Below are 7,323 nucleotides of genomic sequence, written 5' to 3'. Positions count from 1 at the left end.
GTAAACAGGCTACAGGAAGAAATAAATAAAATGCTAGAGAATCTAGTCAAACAGGAATTAGAGGAAGAATAGAAGACCATGCAGACAGCCATTCCGGAAGCAGCGGAAAAGTATTTAGGAAGAGTGTATATAAAGAGGTGTCAAGAATAGTTTGATAAAGGATGTGCGAATGTTTTAACTAGACGAAACAGGGAAAAGTACAAAGGTATAGAGGAAATAACCAAAATACGATACGAAACTATGTGGCTAGAAGAAGAGAAGTTAAATCAATTTACAGAAAGAAGAAAAGATAACAGCTAGAAACGCGATTAAAAGACATTGAAGAAGCCTACATAAACACAGAGGTAAAAAATGTCTACAAAGAAGTTAAGAAACCCAGATAAACTAAAAAATAATATTTTCTTTTTCTCCTCATATCATTTATCAGCTTTGGTCTTGGTATTTTTATATCCAATATTTGTGTATTTTATGTTTTTATTTATTTGACTGAATGGACCAAACGATTCTCCGGTTCTAGAATGTCCCTACTCTACGAATGTGCAATTTTCCGAATGGTTTTATGAATGGTGATGCCCGACATGTGATCTGAGCTTTAACATTCTTTATTTCTGCATTCGCGTCTTTAAAGAAATGCGTCGGTGCTTGTGTAAGTGGCGGTATAGCGTTCAATGTGAGTAAAATTTTTGAATACATAATATAATTATTTATTATTTGCATTATATTTTTAATAGTTTATAGTCCTGTATCCCGCGTACCCAATAAAATATTATTAATAGAATAAATATTTAAAAGAAGTGCAACAAAATGTGGAGGGTAATATAAATTATTTTTGGAACTATATTAAAAACAAAAAATCCAATTGTACTCATGCTGGAAATTTTGTTTACTTAGGTCAGAATGTTGATGGTGAAAATACAGCTGAAGTATTTGCTAAGTTTTTTGCATCTACATACACCTCAGATAAAGCGACTTATAATTTAGATTTTGGTAATAGTTCTTACTTGCATAATGATTTTTTCGCAATTGAATCAATAGATTACAATGATTTTAAAGAAGCTGTAAAAAAATTAAAGCCAAAGAAAGCGGCGGGTACTGACGGTATTCCACCTTATATATTAAAAGGTTGTAGTGAGTGGTTGATTGAACCGATGGTACATATTTTTAATAGCATAGTTAATTCTAAAGTCTTTCCTACAATTTGGAAAACTGCAGTTACTACACCAATACATAAATCTGGAACATTACAAAACATTGAAAACTACAGACCTATAGCAATAATGTGTGCTCCCGCCAAACTTTTTGAACATATTATACATAACAAGTTATATTCATATATAGAAAAGTACATAATGTCTCAACAGCACGGTTTTGTGCTAAACAAGTCAGTAAATACAAATTTATTTATTTTTGCAGACCAGGTTCCTGACACATTAAGCACTAAATTGCAACTTGATACGATATACACGGATTTTAGGAAAGCTTTTGACCGCGTTAATCATGATGTATTACTAAAAAAGTTAAGTACTTATGGCTTGTCTAATAATTTTATTGAACTCATCAAAAGTTATCTGGAAAACAGACGTTTTATAGTTCGACACAAAGGTAATGTATCAGGAAAGTTTTACGCCAATTCCGGAGTTCCTCAGGGTTCAAATTTAGGACCTCTTCTCTTTATTATATTCATTAACGACCTTCCTTCTATTTGTAAATATACTAAGTGTCTTTTATTTGCAGATGATTTAAAAATGTACAAAATTATTCAGTCAGTACGTGATTGTATTAAGTTACAGAGAGACATTGATAGTGTTTACGAATGGAGTATAGTTAATAAGTTAGAGTTTAATATTAATAAATGCAAAGTTATGACGATAACTCGGTTACAGGAACCAGTTATTTTTGATTATGAGATGGGAGGTAGAGATTGGCTAGGGTTACTGAAGTAAAAGACTTGGGAGTAACATACAATCAAGTTTTTTCGTTTGGGAAACATATAAATCAGTCGATCTCAGCGGCAAACAAATTGTTTGGATTTATTAGAAGACAGACAATGGCATTTACAAACATTAATACAATAAAATTTCTCTCTTTTACTTTAGTGCGACCTAAATTGGAATTTGCAAGCGTAATATGGTTTTGTGAGTATATGTCAACGCTTAAAGAATTAGAAAAGGTACAAAATAAAGTTCTTCGGTATTTGTATTTTAAAAAACACAAAAAATGGCCTGATTATAATTCTGTTAGGTCAGCTCACTTAAGAAACGAGTTTAAAATATTGTCTCTAGGACAAAGAAGGGACTTAATGGTAATTATGTTTATATACAATATAATTAACAATAAGATTAACAGCCCATATTTACTTTCACTCATTCCATTCAATATTGCTCCTCGTCGGACACGATCTTCATTAATGTTCAATATACCTCACAAGCTTGTTGCAACAAGATCTCCCCTTGCCAATGCACTTAAGTTATTAAACAATTTTAACAGTTTAATTGATGTAGATTGGTCCTTGAATCGGACAAAGTTTTATAAATTGATACTAAGTCAAATTTTAAACACCTCTGTGTAAAAAATATTCAAGCCTATACAATGCTGGAAGTGATAGGTAATGAGATAATTTGTATAATTTTTATATAACTTAGAAAGTCATCATAAGTATCGCGAGTGTCAGAGTGTGGTTAGAATTTGTCTAATCGCGTTATGTTTACACTTTAATATTGATTTGTAAAGAGTTTTTATTTTTTACTTGTTTAGTGTTTTTAGTTCTTTTAATGAGTTTAACAACATTCTAAAACGGTATGAAAAAGATAAGAGACAAAAATTCGTGATTAAGGCCAATTAAGGGTAGCAGAAGTAATAAGATAAAATATACGGGGCGATTGATTAGTGTGATAAAGCTCAGTAGATCCGCTATAGTAATAAATAGCAATAAAAGTTAGTAACACAAATTTTAGCAAACTTTGAGCTTCATATTACAAAATTACTAAAATTAGTTAGAATGGTACAGGGGTAAAACCATAATATAGTGGCAGACCAAACTTATGTTTTTTTTAATGGAACACCCTATATTTTATTTTATGTTCGAAATCTTCTTAACTTCCATATCACAGAAATATAAAGGTTTATTATGTTATACAGGGTATTTACAAAGTTAAAACCAATTTTCTATGAAAATCGTAACAAGTTCAACTCCCTGTATAAATAAAAATAAACAGCACAGCAAAAATAAACACCAATATAAACTGGTATAATTAACTTACGTATAAAAATTATTTTAGCAGTATGTTGTATATAATATTTATTTTGCTAACCTGAATATATACTTTTATACAGGGTGTCCCGAAAAGATTGGTCATAAATTATACCACAGATTCTGGGGTCAAAAATAGGTTGATTGAACCTCACTTACCTATATACAATAGTGCACACAAAAAAAGTTACAGCCCTTTGAAGTTACAAAATGAAAATCAATTTTTTTTCGTATATCGAAAACTCGTAGAGATTTTTCATTGAAAATGGACATGTGGCATTCTTACGGCAGCAAAATCTTAAATAAAAATTAAACTAAAATTTGTGTACTCCATAAAAAATTTATAGGGGTTTTGCTCCCTTAAACCCCCCCCAAATTTTGTGTACGTTCCAATTAAATTATTATTGTGGCACTATTAGTTAAACAAAATGTTTTTAAAACTTTTTTGCCTCTTAGTACTTTTTCGATAAGCTAGTGTTTATCGAGATATTTTGAATATTTTTTGAATCCACCACATATTTGTATATGGTTAAAGGCCTATGATATACCTGTTAATAATCTGAAAATTTATTTATAATTTACATTTTTAGGTATATTTTGAAGAAGAAGCCACATCTCGAAAAAAAGGTGACATCAAAAAAAGACTAAGAGGCAAAAAAGTTTTAAAAACACTGCGTTTACCTAATGGTACCACAATAATAGTTTAATTGGAACGTACACGAACATTTGGGGGGTTTAAAGGAACAAAACCCCCATAAAATTTTTATGTAAATATATTAAAAAAGAAGCCACATCTCGATAAAAATTGCCTTATCGAAAAAATACTAAGAGGCAAAAGAGTTTTAGAAACGTTGTATTTAACTAATGGCACCACAATAATGAATCAATTGGAACGTCCACAAAAGTTTGGGGGGGTTTAAGGGATCAAAACCCCCATACAATTTTTATGAGGTGGATAAATCCTACTATAATTTTGTTTTAAGATGATCCTGCCATAAGAATGATACATGTCCATTTTCGATAAAAAATCTTTAATAGTTTTCGATATATTGAAAAAAATCGATTTTCATTTTGTAACTTCAAAGGGCTATAACTTTTTTTTTGGACATATTTGTACTAAGGTAAGTTAAGTTCAATCGAACTATTTTTGACTCCAGAATATGTGGTATAATTTATGACCAATCTTTTCGGGACACCCTGTATACATATTGTTTTATTACAATTAAGTTTGAAACATCTGAATAGTTTTGCTTCTCTTCCCCTTCCCTTAATAAAAATATTTTCTATCAAACAAACAACTAACACAAACACTGAACATATCAAAATAGCGTGTACCAAAATATAAAGTCACTGCGCACGCTAAATAATGACGTCACTGGCTTGATAAAGTTTAATTCGCGTGTACCTAACTTTTTTATTTGCGTACACGTTAGCGTGTACCTAGACACAGCGTAAAATACCCCACATTGTTTTCGGACCAACATTTTTTCGTATATTATTACCTGCATGTAATCATTATTTTCAGCTACTACTAAATGAATTGGGTATCACTTACTTACTTACTGATAATATTCTCTGGTTAACATTATCTAATATGTTTCTTCTATAACGTGTTGTAGTCTATTCGGTGCAATTATTATCCCCACTCAGGTAACCTGCGGCTCTGCTTGCTCTACTCACTTGATCTTCCACTTCTGTTTCTCTTCTCCAGCTCTAATTTAGACCTTATTAGATTTGCTGTTATATAAAAAGTAGTAGATAAGTTATATAATGACACTTTTTATGAGTTTTCTACGTAGAGGTTTACTAGAAATGCTACTACGTGTTTTGAAGTTCCCATTTTTTCCAGATTTTTCCACATTTTGTCCTGACACAGTTTAATAATTTTAAAATTTCATTTAATAAATACAATTATTACACATCTAATCAGCCCTAAACATCCATCCTTGGATATAGGTCTCCTCTTCCTTCTTCCATGCCTCTCTATCTTGGGCAATTTGCATTTAATTTGACCCAATGTGTTTCTTCAGGTCATCCGACCATCGCATCTGTGGCCTTACCCTTTTTCGTTTGTGGTTCCACGGTCTCCAATATATAATCATCTTAGTCCATATTTCCTCCTTCTGCCGTAGGGTGTGTCTGGCAAACTTCCATTTAAGCTTTGCTACTTGGGTAGAGACATCTTTCACTTTTGTTTTGTTACGGATCCATTCGTTTCTTTTCCTGTCTGAAAGTTTAATGTTCAGCATATTTGTCTTTCCAATGATCTTTCTGTCTTTGCTATTTTTTCCATATTTTTTTTAAACGTCCATGTCTGAGAGTAATATATTAGAACAGGGAGTATACATTAATTGAATACTCTTGTTTTTAGGTATTGCGGGTATTTTCTGTTTTTTAGAATATAAGACAGTTTTCCGAATGATGCTCAGGTCAATCTTATTCTTCTCTTTATTTCTTCGGTTTGATTTTCTTTATTTAATCTAGTGATTTGTCCTAGTTATATATACTCTTTTACGACTGTAATTATTAGTTCTTCTTGTTGATTGGTCTTGGTTTTTGTTTTACTGTAATTCATCTTCAGTCCTATCTTTGTCGATTCTCTATCTAGTTCTTCCATCATTTTTTGTAATTCTTCACTTCTTTCTGTTATTAATACAATATCATCAGCATATCGTAAATGATTCAGATATTGCCCGTTTATGTTTATACCCAAGCCATTCCAGTGTAGTTGTTTGAACACATCTTCTAGCGCTTGGTTGAATAGCTTGGGCGAGATGGTATCTCCTTGTCTTACTCCTCGGTTTATTTTAATAGGCTCCGTTTGTTTCATTAGCTTAATAGTTGCCTTATCATATATATTTGTAATTAAGTCGGTATATCTGTAGTCTATTCTGCTGTTTTCTAGAGACTTCTTTATTGCCCAGTGTACCACACTAGCAAATGCTTTTTCGAAGTCAATAAATGCCATGTATAGCGGTATATGATATTCGTTAGCTTTTTCGATTAATATCTTCATCGTTAAAAGGTGGTCACTTGTACTGAAGCTCTTTCTAAATCCGGATTCTTCTCTTGCCTGGTACATCAATTACACATTACACATCAATCTCTCCAATAGTGAAAAAAGATTAAACACTTCAATACAACAACTTTATAAAATACGTTCACGGGATAATAGCCATTTCCTAATTATTACCACTGACACTCTGACAGTATGCATCAATGATCTACACATCGACGTATGTTTCACTTTATTTTTTGATTTAATTTGTTTGAAAATGAATCGTGACGTATGGGAAAAGCTAGAGTGGAAGAACTATATGTACCTACAACGTTAATATAAAAACGTCGCTTCAATAAGCAATAGGAGCAGACTTATCTCATAACCCCTGTAAGACCAGACCTATACCAGATAAAAAATATTACACTCATTTCAACAATTAAGTAGTAAAATATGCGCAAATCTTAATAGACTTTAAGCACATAACTGATAAAAGAAAGTAATATCAATAAAACTTTTACCAAAATTAAACAATTTTAATGAAATAATTTGGTAACTGAGATGATTACTCACTTTCATCATCAGATTTATCATTAAGTATCATTTTTAAATACCTATTGTATAATGTCAGTGATCGTTGACCTGAAAATTATTTTTATTGTTTTAATATTGTGATTTTTGGTAGTAAAAATGATGATTAGAAGTATTTATAAATATTTTTACAATGAACGAAGCAATAATCATAATATACTTATAGTGAGGGGCAAAATTACGGAATATTTTTTTTCGAGAATGGAAGATTTTGGAGAGAAATCCCGAAAGGGGGCGATTTTTATTTTGAAATTATAATTTTTTGACATATATATCGTACTAATGACGTCAACCATCTGGGAGTAATGACGTAATCGCTAATTATTTTAAATGAGATTAGGGGTCGTGTGATAGTTCATTTAAAAGGTTATTCAATTCTCTTTTCATTAATATAAACATTACCATAATTATTTATACAGGGTGGCCAAAAAATAATTTTTGAATTAAATTAATTCACACAATAAGAAGAATGTACGTAATTTAT

The 7,323-nt window shown here is 31.0% G+C and overlaps 1 protein-coding gene across 1 annotated transcript in view; it reads left to right on the top strand.

Annotated features, from left to right (window-relative positions):
- The first annotated feature begins 579 nt into the window (after positions 1-579).
- The window catches only part of LOC114327061 (phospholipase B1, membrane-associated-like), a 51,109-nt gene continuing 44,365 nt past the window's right edge, over positions 580-7,323 (top strand). Inside the window, exon 1 of the mRNA XM_028275563.2 lies at positions 580-670. The gene's annotated coding sequence lies outside the window, so the exon portion shown is untranslated. The remainder of the gene's footprint in view (positions 671-7,323) is intronic.

Source organism: Diabrotica virgifera, chromosome 6 (assembly GCF_917563875.1).
Source record: "Diabrotica virgifera virgifera chromosome 6, PGI_DIABVI_V3a".
NCBI lineage: Eukaryota > Metazoa > Arthropoda > Insecta > Coleoptera > Chrysomelidae > Diabrotica > Diabrotica virgifera.
The sequence above is the reverse complement of the archived record's forward strand: the minus strand, read 5'-3'. Positions and strand labels throughout refer to the sequence as shown.